The sequence below is a fragment of the Anser brachyrhynchus genome (genome assembly GCF_964034855.1).
Source record: "Anser brachyrhynchus genome assembly, chromosome: 1".
NCBI classification, from domain to species: Eukaryota; Metazoa; Chordata; class Aves; order Anseriformes; family Anatidae; genus Anser; species Anser brachyrhynchus.
The window spans coordinates 36,287,040-36,301,339 of NC_137694.1; the positions used below are offsets into that span (position 1 = coordinate 36,287,040).

At 45.1% G+C, this 14,300-nt stretch overlaps 1 protein-coding gene across 2 annotated transcripts in view; it reads left to right on the forward strand.

Moving 5' to 3' along the window:
• Window positions 1-14,300, forward strand: part of SRGAP1 (SLIT-ROBO Rho GTPase activating protein 1) — a 150,963-nt gene that overhangs the window by 57,042 nt on the left and 79,621 nt on the right. The gene's annotated exons all lie outside the window — the stretch shown is intronic.

Sequence of the window (14,300 nt, forward strand, 5' to 3'; positions counted from 1 at the left end):
AAAACCCCTTTCCAAAAGGAGACCAAAACTGATACCGAGGTAGTTTTCAATTCACTTGCTTGGGAGCACCAAATTAAATTTACGTGTGCACAGAAGAGCCTAAAAGGAGGGCGTAAGTGGGTGTGAATCCAGCCGGCAGCAGAGGCAGATGTATTTGGCATCACACGAGCAGCAGCCGGCCAGCCAGCGTGTCCTCATGCATAGCTAAGAAGTGGACGAGTGCAGGTTTCTAGCAAGGTTGAGCATCTGAGACATGCCACAGTGCTGAGCTGATGACTGTATGTATGTTGACTGACAGCGCCGGGAACAAGGACTGCACTTTTTGTTACGAGTCGTATTTTGAGGAACAAATGCTTACAACTGAAGATGCAAAGTGGTAACAGTCAGGGACTCGTAAGAGAGCAGACACGTTGGCCAGGTATCCCACCACCAGGTACAGCCTCTGCGAGGTTGCTGCTTCTCCTGGAGTGCTGGTAGTTTTATTTCTTGCCTTGTCTTTGGCAGCACTTGTTTCATTCTTTTAATTTGGAGACTTAAATTATAAAAATTCTGCCTAAATCGTACTGACAAATGACATTTTAAGGAAAAAAATATCAGAATTTCCCTCCTGGAGGAAGTGGGAATGTTTGAAGCTTTGTTTACACCTTAATTAGAAGCTTTTAATAAATCAAAAGACTGAAACTTTGCAGAGGAGGGAAGTTTTAATTAAAATGATGAAGTGCCTTAGAAATGGCGTGTATTTGTTCTCTTTTGTTGAATGGAAATGCTTAAGGGCTTGTCTGATCTGTTGGGTTTGGGGTGTTTTGTGTTTTGGATTTTTTTTAGATGAGCTCTACCTACCCTGTCCGTGCTGCCTCATGGGTAGTGATAGTCTTCGAACGCATCTTTCCTTTTCATTTGCAAACCTGGCCATGCTGCAGAGCTGCTGGGATGATCCCCGTGGAGGTCAGGAGCGTGGACTTGTCCCCAGAGCTGGCAGTGCCTGGGGAGGGCAGCCGCCAGCCGCCAGCCTCCAGGCACCGCAGAGGCTCAGCTGGGGGCAGCTGTCTGACACCGCAGTCCCGGCGGTGGGATGGGGTGAGCAGGGGGGCAATTAGGAGTTTTGCTTTTAAGAGGAAGGATTCACTTTTCAAAATTGTAAATGTCCAACCCTAAAAATGAAATCTGTTACATTTCTGTCAAAATCCATTTTAGATGTCTAGCCTTCACGACGATGCAAGAAACAGCGATTCGAAAGAATTAAACTGTTGCAGATGTGCTGCGCTCTCAAAGGACAAGAGATTTGCCTCCAGTCGTTTCCTCGCGGTGCTCCAGTAAGAGACTACGCTAATTCTGGGTGGCTTTAACACCCACTCTGAGGAGCTCATGCAGCTTGTTTGGCTCGAGTGCAAAGTGCTTGTAGGTCTGCTGGAAAACTTTTTCCTAGCAAGTTGGCTTACGGCCAGCTTTTACCATTTGAGCTACTGGCTTTTCTGATCTGAAATTTGCTTATCTTCAGTATGTGAAGAGGTTGGAAAGGGAGTAAGGCGTAAAGAGAATTTTTAAGAATGGAGTTCCAAAGGGGTTCCCAAAGCAGGCGTATCTGGGCACCAAGCTCGTTGTAGGGCAGCGTGCTTTGAATACAGACATGAGCGATGTTAAAGCACTCACTGTTTCTAAAACCAATTGGACCAGTGACAATGTTCAGCTTTCCAGCTCGGTGGCTGGAACACTTGTTTGGGAAGAGGCAGCTCAGGTTTTCGTTCCCGCAGTAACGAGCGCTTAATAATTTATACAAAAGGAAACGGCTTCAACAGGAGAGGTTGAGAAATCCTGGGTTTCTCAAGGAGTGCTGTACACATGCATGTTTAGAGGTCTCGTTATGGAAAGCATGGGGCCGGTTTTGCAGAGGAGAATGCTGAGCATGGCTGGTGGCACGCGCAGTCATCTCTCACACCACACGGGGCTTTTGCCAGCTCCTGTCTCTTAAGCAATGTTGTAAATCTGGCCTTAGAGGGGAAAGAAATAATCTAGTTGCATCTTCTCCATAAATTTCAGTTATATTTGCAAATAGTTTGAGTGTGACTGACGCAGTCTAGGGGGTGGTTTGTTCTCTGAGCAAATTTGCTGCCGTTTGGAGGTGGGGAAAGGACCTCTCTGGTGAGGGAAGCTGGGCCCCTCTGCAGCAGTGTCTGGTTATTATGGTTCTGTCGAGTTTTCTGAGCAGCCTTTCTTCACATGCCAAGCTCATTTGTTTTCTCGTGGGTCAAAACTAGTGCTAATCTGGCATGAAACTGTGTTTTACAGGTAAGGAAAGGATTGTTACCTGGAACAGCATGTCAGAAGGGCTTAACTTGCAGGACTCTCAAATATCATCTGAGCACTTACTGTCTTTGCTTTCCATTATAGAAAAAATATTTTTTTCCTGCTATCAGTATCAGTTCCTTTAAAGTAGATAAAAGCAAATTATTTTCAAAGCCCTTCTCAGCATCTACAGGCTGTCTTAGTCTCATTACTCATAACCTGAAAGCCTGTGTGAAAAGCAAGAAAAAATGTAAAACCTTTTTGATGAGACTACTTTCTCTACAATTTTATGGTTTGAAATTCACTACATCATTTGGACTTCAGACATTTGGACCTTGTTCTTTGTAATACCATTGTATTTAGAAATGACAGTGTGAAAGACTAGGACTATACAGTTTTCAGGCCTGCATGAAGGTGGAACAAAACTTACAGTAATAAATAGTCTTGTACCTTTCTGAACAGTGCTTGTGCCCGTGCTCCCAAACAGGTCATGCTACCTACAAGTGGTGTGTTCACCAACAACCACCACGGCTTCACCACTAGTATCTGATGGGTGTTGTGTTACCGTCCCCGGTCACATCCAGGCTTGGCACTTTGCTCAGCCCTGCAGGGGTACATAGTAAGCTGGCAGTAGGAGCTGGGTTATCGATGACTGTCCTGAAAAGGGTGCAGCCAGCAGTGAAAGGGCTGTTGGATGGGTTTTTGGATAGAAAACCTGCAGAGGAGGTCTTTCAGATATGCCCAGTTTGGATGTGACTAACGTACAGTTTTAGACCGTGTGTTGCGTGTATGGAGTCAACGGGGTTGACTTGTTCTTCATTCAGATGCAGTCTTCACTTGTTCAGGGTTTTTAGGTGGCTGGATTATGACAGCCTGAAATTTGGTGAGGATCCCAAAGTGGTAAAGTGGTAGATTAGTGCTAAGGTGGAAATGTGTATCCACAGGACTGGGCTTCAGTAAACACTCTCTCTGTGCTTTAACAGATTAGGTGCAGAAAGGAAACTGTGGTCAAAATGAAGGTTTTGCTCTAACTGGGGAGGTTAAATCCTTTTTAACAGCTTTTTTTTTTTTTTTTTAATTTCATGCCCTTTAAGGGTTTGTTGATAGATTGTAAATAGAATGGGAATGGAATAATTTGAGGCTAAAGACTGACTTGAAACTGAAGGTCACCTGGGTTTCAGTTTGCCACTATCTGTTGATAAGCTCCAGTAATTCTAAAGCTAGGCACCATACAGCTTTTTTTTTTTTTTGCTTGCTTTTTGCTTTTTTTTGCCTTTTTTTTTTGCAGACAGTACTGTTTTCTCCTCATCTCTCCATCCACTTTTGTTTTTTAAGTATCTTTGATTCGAGCTTCAGTAACTTGATGCACAAGTAGTGATTTGCTTGCCTGTGCTTGCCAAGAACATGCTGACATCTCTCTGCTCCCCGTGCCCTTATCCCCAAAATGCTCTCCAGTCCTTTGGTCACAGGAGGCAGTATCAGGGAGTGAGGTCACTTTTTTGCTAGCAGTGCAGCCACCACACTCTTGGGTTCATCCAGGCTGAGTGGACGTACGTTGTCCAGACCTCATGAAGTTTTGCTCCTTGCTCCTCAGTTTATTCTTTCTCTTTTCCCAATACTAGTGACTGATTCTAGCCCATACTTGTTTCCAAAAAAAAAAAAAAGCAGACCTGAGGTAAACATTTGGAAACGTGTCACTGTTGTAAAAACCAGCACCGGGAGTATTTCAAGTATTCCTCTCCTCCGTAGCTGAGGATAAAGGCTCCTTTGGCGAATTGCCAGAAGCCTGTGAGACTCTCTTTGCTTGTTGGCGTATCTGGTTTGTCCCTTTGAGTACCTTTGCTTTTTTACCCAGTTGGTATCCATGTTTACTGCATTTATTCTTCAAAAAAGTTCCCCATTTTTTTTTGCCCATGTCTGGAGGACGGGTTTCTACAGGACAGTTTCTGCATTGTAGGTGTCACATCTTTGATTTCTTCACTAACTGCTTTCTGTGAATTACCAAACTACGTTTTCCCCCCCCAGAATAACAAACAACTATTTCTGCAGGTTACCACTTTGCCACCCAACTGCTACTACTGCTGATGTGCTTCTCAGAGCTGGCACTTTATCCGTATGAAAATTCAGCGGCTTGGGTTCAATTTCTGTTTAACCAAAGGCAGGGCCTGGAAGAGCCTCCTGCCCTGCCCATTCCAACCCTTCTCCTGTATTCGCTGCAGCGGGGATTTTGCTACCAAAATGTCTGCTTCCAAGTGGAGCCAGGCTAAAAACATAGGCAATAATTGTTTTGTAATGGTGTTTTTTATGACGGGATCCTGAACTAAGTAGCATGTGAAGGATTCATCCCTTGGCTTTTTACGGGAAGTGCCCATGGCGGCACATCTGTTTCCTCCAGCTGCTCTTGGTGCCGTTGCTTCCATAGAGGAGTCATCAGAGCCCTGCTGGAAGCCTTAACCATCCATATGTCTCTTGGAGTGAGACAATTTTCACAACAGATACAGATTAGTGAATTATTGCAGGAAGACAATGCAGATAACGAGTTCTGCAAGTCATCAGCTTTAAATTTTGCTGGTTCTGATATTTCAACTCATAAAAAAATAATAAAAAGTGATTTTTTTAAGTTTCTAACAGCTTGAAGATTGTTTCCAGAGGAGCTGGTAATATGCAAATGGTTTTAGCCCAAAGATCACTTATTAGCAGATGCTATTCCTCATCTTGGTGTTGAGTGGGTGAGCAGCGATTACCTACAAACAGCCTCAGCAGCAGATATACTTTTTTCTATTCCCATTAGCGTGAACCTCAGGGGGGCTTTCTTCTCCTCATACTGTAACAACTGAAGCTAAATTTAATTAAATGTAGTCCACAATCCAATTTATACTTCCCCTTAGCAGGAAGATGGAACAAAGAATCTGCTCTGTGACACTAAAGGATTTGTTTTTACCCAGCTGCTGTTAGTGGAAGTTGGGGCTCTGAGTAATTGCGTTCAAACTTGTCAGAAAGCCTTCCTTTGAGGTAGACAGTTTATTTTCTCACATAGAAATTACATCTTTTATGGGATCAGACCAGTACATAGACAAATGTGTTTGAAGCTTGGTAGAATTCCTATCATCTTATTAGTTCAGTGACATATGAAAATACCTGACTGTTAATACTGTTTGTTTGATAGTTATAGTCAGTCAGCACTGTGATTATCATTTTATGGTTTTGTAGGATTCCCACAGACAGAAGAAATTCTTCTGTCATGATAGGGGTTATTGCTTTGTTTTATTTGTAAAAATACTAACTTCTTCTGCTCAAAGTTTGGCACATGAAACTTTCTTTTAATTCCCAGAATGTGAAGTTGTCCAGTTTCTTAAATCAACTGTTGATTCAAGTTCAGTATTATTTGCTATGTGAAATTGAGCCAAGACACTGGAACATGTTTTTAGGTAATATCACAGTGGGACTCAGAGGGCCAGTAGTCGCAGACTGGGGGTTGCCTCTCACAGACACTCAGGCAACGTCTCCACTACAAAAGGATGTAGATCGAGGCCTGCCCGCAGGTCTGACAGGTCATCCAGCAGGGCTTGCGTTGGTACAGATAAATCCCTACAAGGAGCATGAAGCTTGGCGATATGGTTTAGTTCAAAGGTTCCTTGTGTGGGAGACACCGGCCTCCTCACAGTGCTGCATGGGAGAGGCTGGAGCTCCGGTCCCCGGCTGCCATGGGGACACCTCACTGATGCAGCGCGCTGAGGACAGTCCCCGGTCCATGCTGATAAAGATAAAGGAACAGCGGTGAAAGTATTCTGCTGTGTGCCAGACAGGTTGGGCTGAAAAGGGATGTGGGTAACATCTTGGCACATAAAGCACGAATTGTGGTTTCCCTTTTGTCCTTAACTGGACGGTGACTTCACCTTGGGACTTAAAAAGCTGTCACTGAGAGTCATGGCTGGGTCAAATGCGTGGTCTGATTTATGGCATGCAGTGGAGCACGTGTCATACTAAAAATGTTTTACTGACCTCTCGAAGATGTGCCACGCATGAAGAATCATTTTCAGAGGGTGCAGAGAGGGCATTTTCTGTAGTTATTAATTCTCAAGCCTTATCACACTGATAGTAATCAAAGTACAGGAGAGGCCGTGCACAGCACACTGATGGATACGCAGATAGTGACTTTGGATTTCATGGCCTTCCTCGTCGTTCGCTGCTCAGAAATTCCTGCCCTGCACTGCTACCAGCATGATTGTCATTTTAACAGCTATGTCACCTGCCAGAGGCTCAGGATAATTTGTTCTTTGTCAAGAAAAGACATCTCTCAACATTTAATTTATAGAAAAAGCCATCAGACATTTTGCTTACAAGCTGTCCACCTGAGATATTAAGAAGGAAGAGTTTTATTGTTGTACAGTTCAACAAAATAACACGGTGGTCACGTCTGTGCAGTGGGGAGGTTTCTGTATCCCCCCAGGTGAAGGCTGTGTGTCAGCACCAAGCCTGGTGGCATTGCAGGAGGTGTCAGCGGATGGACGGCGCAGTGCCTGTGGCGGTGCGGACACTCCTATGCTGCCTGGGGTCGGCTCTGTACTCAGCCTTGCAGCAGCCAGGGCAGAGCTTTCACCAGGCTTCACCCCACCTGGGAATAAGGAAGCTGATTAAAGTCAGGTTTTCATTACTGTTCTGATCCTGACAAACCACTATATATTTTTTTTTCTGCTGCATACTTGCCTGCATACTATGTTCTGCTCTCTGAAGGTAAGTTAGTAGAACCTTTTGAAAGCAGATGCTGCAGCTACCAAATATCCTGTGTTTATTGCATAGACTCAACAGCAAGGACATATATATATATACATTGCGTGTTGAAGTACTTGTTCAGCACCTGGTAGTTGACTACTTTTTTCTGCTTGATCTCAGCTAAGGCAGAATGACAGAAAATGTTCTTCGAATTGTCACATTATAACTCTCAAGAAAATGAACTTTCGCAAGTTGGGTAAACAGGGAGCAGGAGGGGCTTCTAAAATTAAGGCACCGAAGGAGCAGAGTTGCCTTGAATTATTTCCAGGGTAACTGAGAACATGCTTTCACTACAAGTCTTATTTTTTCACCTGCGATTGGATATTATGGTGAAAAGTCATAGCAGTTATAAAAGTCTGAAATCAATATTAGATTTTTCTTCCATCTAAATTTAATTAAAGGAGGAATTAGTTAACAGAAGCACTAAAATAATTTCTGAGCTCTGGAGAGGGGTGGAAAAAGCAGACCTAAATCTGTCGCATTGAGAAAATAAAGCAGCGTCAGGCAGGATGCAAGGGTTCCCCAGTGCTTCATTGGCTTCTGCCTGCTCAGTGCTGTCTCTGAAGTGCAAATTAAAAAAGAAAGAGAGAGAGAGAGAGAAAAAAAGAAAGAAAGAAACAAAGAAACAAAGAAAGAGAGAGAAAGGGACTACAATGTCTTCTGTCTGCCTTGCAATTTCCTCCTCTTTGCTCCTTGTTACAGGGGAAATCAATATAACAGTGACCAGACGTGGCTGTGTGTGGGAAAGAAAAGATTATACAGAAATTTTCCATGGCAAGAATGAGATTGTTTAACAAAAGTGCTTCCCTTCATTTTATTACAAAGTTAATAATGGTGATCCCAAAGTGTGTAAACCTGCATACATCCAGCATTCATTTTTAAATCGTACCATCATGTTTAAGACTACCAGCTGCTGCCCCTTTTGTTCTCCCTTTCTTTCCATTCATGGCTGTTGCCACCAGTGCATCACTTATCTCAGCAATGCCCTATGGATGGCAGCAGCCCCCAGAATGATGTGAAGAGCCTCTATGGCCATTTGGCCACCTGTGTCCTCAAGTCTCTTCTGGCTTTAAAAGAAACAAAATGCAACCACCAAGAAATTCTTACAGTAATTGTAAAAAAGCAAGTATTGTGCATTCTTCGTTAAAATAGTCAGGTAATGATTCCATAAGCAGAGAATCTCTACAACAATAAGGAGATCCCTTCTGAAAGTTCCAGGTGAACTGAACTAAGTGCATACAGATACGTGGTATTTGTACAGAAAGACAAAACCTGCCATCATTTATCTGTAAAGAGCAAGAGAATTGACTGTCATCCAGAAAAATAATACCTCGTAGTCTGATTTAATTTGTAAACCACATACGGTGCTTTAGGAGCGGTAAAATCAGCCAGCCTGTACAGCAGTGGTATGTTCATTCAGAAGTGCTTCTCTGCCGATCCCTGAAGCAGGATCATCCCACTTGTAAGGCTGAGTTTATCTCGCAGTCCCAGTCCCGTGGCACTGGTGTCAGTGTGCCAAGACCGCGTCGTGGTGGTTGTTAGGAATTGTTAATTACTACAGACAGAGTTTCCAATTGTCTGTGACAAGTTTAATGTGGGAATTGGTTCATTCCTGCAAGATTCAGATCAGCCTCTCCAGAGTTCCTGCCTGCTCCTGACAAGCCTGGTGGGGAACTCAGTATTTCATTCCTCAATGTAAACTGCTGGGAAGCAAACTTTGCTGCAGCTACCAACTTTTGGCAAGGGTTTGAAAGACAGTGAGGCTGATCAGTAGTGGCACTGACATGAGTGGACTGAGCTACACCTTCCTTTCTTTTCCTTGGTCTGACAATACCTCTGGAGTATTAGTATTATATAGCTGGCAGAAGACATTTCTTTTCTTCCCATGGGGCAGTTGTGTCTGCAGAAGTGCCAGTACTGAGGCACGATGATTGGGAAGGTTTGTGTAGCCAGGATGAAAAAGAGGAAAAAGACTGCCTTCTTTGACAGCAGTATGCCTGTTAGGTGAGTGTGAGCTTCTTATAAATTCAAGCAAAGAGGTAGATAGTAATCTCAGCATGAGAAAAGTTAGTAGCAAAACTCTGTTGATTTCAGGGAGGTCAGAATTTAGCTTAGAAGCCATGATCTTTTGCTGACGTGAATTTTCTGGGAGACGTGAGTTGACCATCAGTTGACACTAAAACAGCTTTTAAAGCTCTAGGAATAAAGGGGTTCTTTTGTCCACTTTATGAAGTGGCATAGCTGAAATAACATTCCCTGGATGCTAGTTAAAGTGTAGAATTTGCAATCTAAACACAGAAGAGCAAGTATGTAACAAGAATATAGTATAATGAATGAATTCTGTTTGAATAGTTGAGAGAGAGTCTGTGTTCTGTAAAGAGAGAACTTTCTGTACAGAGAAAATAAGCAGAAGGAAGGATACATTTCATCTACTGATTAGAGCAATCACAGCAGCCTATAATAACCAAATTAAATAATAGACCTATAGAAATCTGTGGACAGGAAGGGGTATGGTGTTGGTTTTTTTTTCTTGTAGAGTGCCCTTGTCAATCCAGAATTCCAGACATTGCTGCAAAGAATTATTGAAAGAAAAGTCATGAATCATTTTTTTATTCTGCTGGCAGATACCTCACTATAAGGAAAGGAGAAAGATTTGGGCAGATTGAGCTTTCTTTTAATATTCCCATGTGCCCAAAATTTAAGTCTGCAGGGAAAGGTTCGTGGTATCTTTAACAAGCATTAAAAAAATAAAAAAAGAACCTGGATGGTTGAAACCCTTTGGAACCGTCAAAGTGAGTTGTCACACAGATCTTGACAGTTTAGATGGCCTAAATGGGTTTTTAGACACCTACTGCCTGATAGCCTGTCTGCTTGGCAGACAAAGATGCCCGCAGACTCCTTGTCTGTCTCTCTCTCGCTTTTTTTTTTTTCCTTTCCTTTCTAATGTTGCAGGCCTTTGCTGTGAATGCCGTGGTTGGGGTAGCTTCTGGTTTGTTGTGTTCTTCCGAACTGTGTTTTGGGGCTTGTTTGACGTGGATCCTTCACTCTCCTGCGTGCTTATGGTTTGCGGAGCTGATTTATTTGTCTGGAGGGGGGAGGCCGGACAGCGGGGAGGCACGGGCCGCGGGAGGCTGCTGACGGGCCCAGCACCGGGCCTCTGAGGCCTGTGAGGTGTCTTGTGCTTTGCTCTCTTTTCTAAATGGCAGTGTTTTGGGATGAGCTGGGCTTTCACTGTCGAGCAAAACAAGGATCAGAGCTTTTGTTCTTAGAGTCCCAGCTATGGCCAGACAGCGATGAGAAGGCCGACGTAGGCCGCGCTCAGGTTTGGGCAGGCTGCGGTGCCAGAGCCTTGCTACAGGCGCAAAGGAGCAGCTGCTGCCGAAGCAGTGGCACTCGAGAGGTGGTGCAGGCAGCCTGCCTGCTTCAACCCATGGCCATTTGGCAGCAGCGCCGGGGCAGAAGCACCCAGCCAAGCCGTGAGCTGGCGGGCTGCCCTCCATTCAGGCTCCGGCTGTAGGCAGCCAAGTGACCAGCAGCTGTGGCTGTGAATAGCAGGAGGGCGTTATTCCAAGAACAACAAGAAGAGAAGTTTCTTCAGCTACGTCTAGGGGCTTTCGTGGCTCTTCCAGATGTGTCTTCTCATTCCAAGGGGAACTGGAACGTGGAAGGTGCCCAAATGCAGCCACCCCTTTTGGATCACATCCACTGGGATCCCCCAGTTGTGTGAATCTGATTGAGGGCATGTTGCTGCTCCATCTGTGGCCGCAGTAAGCAGAACCTGGGCAGTATTTGCTTGAATATGTTGCCTAAAGTTTGCAGTTGCAGCAAGGAGAAAATCCATTCTTCCTCTGTGCTTTGTTTCAGCATGATGTCCAAAAGGATCTGTAAGTAATTGTGTGCGTTGCGAAAATGGTTTCTACAGCAGCAATCCTGCTAATGGCCACACAAGGACTGTTCTTATCTGAAAGCTTACTGAAGTGCTTGAATGAATTAGTTTTACAGGGGACGGGAACACAGTTGTCAACAGGGACTTCAGTCCTGACCCTTTGCGCAGCCCTTCAGATGCCAGGCATGGCTCTCACTCCCCTTCCACGTCCGCAGGCTCCTACAGCCTGGAGCTGTGTTCAGTAGAAGGCAACCTCAGACACATCCCTAAAAACCCCCGAGCACACAAAAAGCCTGAAATGGATCCTCTGGGAAATGGCACGTAGCCAAACAATAAATTTACAGCTGGGGTGTGTGTTGGAGAGATTTCATTTTAAGTGGAAGCATGCATAAGCCATATACTGAGTGTCCTAAGTGAAGTCAGCTAGGGAGTAGAAGAAAGTCCCCAAAAATCCTGCTTTCAGAAGCTCCAGGGCATCACCATCTATGCAGCCACATTTATTGCGTACATGTTGAAGATAAGGAAGTGATTTTCACTCGTCTGTCATAGAAAGTTAACGTTGTGGAACGGGCTCATGATCTATTTAAATGGATTTCTGCAGCAGCCTGTGAGATCCTCACCCCAGCGCCTCTCAGTGGCTGTCAGGCACTTGGGATTTCCTGGCTTTGGAAGTGCTTGTGGTCCTAGAAGATGGCAGTAAGGACCTGGAGCAGAGCAGGAGCCAGGCTCCCTGCCGACCACACAGCTTTCCTCATGATTTGTCAGAGAACCACTATGACAGCTTTCTAGTCACGGCTCTGAGAAATAAAAGCTTGTCCAGCGTGAGTACCTTTAGGCTCCCTGTCTCCTCGAGGAGAATCAGCTCCTGGGCCAGAGGATCCACCCCAGGGCTGATACCTCTCATAATCTTTATCTTGTCTGTTGTGAGACAGGATGACATCGCAGGCAGGCTTGGGAGTGCTGATCCTAGGGGTGACTCGAACCTAACTGTGCACAGGGGAGCTTCCAGGGCCTTTCAGTGGCTGCTGCTGCTGTTTCTCTGCTGACAGTGTACCTGGCCAGCTGCAGCTAAGTGCTTTCCTGAGAATATCTAAACATGGGAAAAACTGGTTCTGTAAACCAAGTTGTCTGATTGTGCTTTCACAGGAATAAGGAATGTCTGCACTGATGCAGCTGTTGGCCAGCTGTGTTCAACTAGACCAAACCTCTGCTCATCTTGATAGAGAAGCCAAAGGCAGGTCCTCACGAAAGCAGAAGATGAGAATGAACTGGAAAGATCGGTCCCTTGATGTAGCATCCCGGCTACATCAAACTCAGACGTGCCATTCTCACATGAAAAAGCCAAGGCACTGTGGGAATCATGTAAGATTGTGTCTTTAAGGAGGAACTGCAAGATGATAAGGCTCCAATATCTGTGTAATTACAAACACATGCCAGTCACCAGATGATATCTAGACTGAATTTAAGCTCTGAAACTTTTCCTCTGAAACACAATCTGGATATCATAAATGTAAGAATGAGGAATATGTGTATCAATAGCTTACTGGTGTAAAAAAGTGACTAAGGTGTGATGGTTTGGAAATACGAAGTCTAAAACACTATATATTGTCCTTTGTGCTTTAGATAAGACCTTTCCGTATGTGTTAAAGCTATATTTTTTGTGTGTGTGAATGGGATATTTAGAGAAAGATGGGTAGGTGATATGACTTTGTCTGAAGTAACCAAGCAGATGAAGACCTGCAAACATAAATATGCCTTGTTAGATTTGTACTCTTAAATAGTTTTGATGAGCTGCTTGCTTTTCTAATTGTTAGCAGGATGGGGCCCTGGGGCTGTCCGCATCATTATCCAGTAATGCTGCTGGAGGGATGTGTCTGCGTGTTGTAACCATGAGGTACGTACAGCTCCTCGCCGGGCAGGCCGAGGCAGCAGGTGGGAGACGTGCAGTGCCGCTGTCTGCTGCCAGCAGCCCCGGGGGTGAACAGGGTCTGGTTCCGTGGCACTTTCCAAGCTTTGGAGCAAACAGCAAAATCTGTGCCGGGGCTGTTCTGAAGGCACAAAAGTTACCTCCACCGAGATGGGAGTCAAGGGTGGCAGGCTGGAACAGCTCTCAGGGTGGTTCTGGTGGAAAGCATAGCCCAGCAGCCACGTAACAGCACTACACATCATTCATTAGCATTGTTTTGGTTGATAGTTTGCTGATGAGGGTTCGTGGTGGTCTGGAAGGTGTCCGAGGGCTGATGAGACTAGGCACAGCCCAGCACAGCATGGCTGGAGCCTGCCTGACTGCATGGGCTCTGTGGCATTGCCTGGCAAGGGATGCCGGTGTCTTCACACGCAGTGACGGTAGAAGCAGAAAACACTAGATATCTACAAGGTGTCCAGCTGCTCGCCTTCTGAGGACAGGAGAAGCTTGCCCATGGCTTTCCAGGGTGTTTGAGCCTGGTACTTGGGCACAGGTGGAAGGGAAGGTGGCGAGTGCAGTTCCTTGCTGACGTGTGGCCAGCATGATCGCGGTGTGCCGCATCGCGGTGTATTTCACGGCAGGTGCCTTCAGATGGGGCACTGGCCCTGGTTAGCCACAGGGTAATTTGGTGTGTTGCTGCAGCGCTGTAATACTGTACTGTGTACAAAGAGGTAGCCTTGGTGAGTGTATTTCTGCTTAGGATTAGGGTGATGTTTGTAGTTCAGTTTCGTCTACTCTTTACCTCTCCCAAAAAGAGCTATAATCTTGTCTCCTTTTGCTTTCTGTAGTGCACCCCCTTAACCTAAGCTGAGAAGAAAATAAAAAGTGTTGAAAGGTTAAAGGTATATCTTGAAGGCTGCCACAAACAAAGCTGTATTTCTTCTTAATGCTTTAATTCTGGAGAGTGGTGTAGATCAGGGAATAATTCTGAAATGAGTTTCAATATGGAAATCTTTAGCATAAAACTTTACTCAGAGGTTATTGATTTAATTATGGTCACATTAACTGCTTCCTCGATTTGGTCGTGTGTGCAAATCTTGGAGAAAGGTTGGAGGCTTTCGCTTGATGTGAACTCAGTCTGTTTTAGCCGCAGTGTAAAGGGATGGGATTCCCTTTGAACCAGGGCTTGGCCAGAACAGCGGTGATTATGGCTCAAAGTTGCAGTGAGGAGAAAGAGAAGGTGTTAATCTGCCCACCGTTCAAACGTGTCCGTTCCTGGCACAAAGCACCCTGGCAATCATTTCACGTCAGCCACCCCGCAGAGCCGAGCAGGACAATGTCATCGTCCCTTACAGCTGGTGCCAGTTCGGCTTTGAATTTGAGTGCGCCAGCAAAACAGGGGAAGGACAGGCACCCCGCTGCTGCCCGCCGCACCTGGCTGTGTCTCTGGAG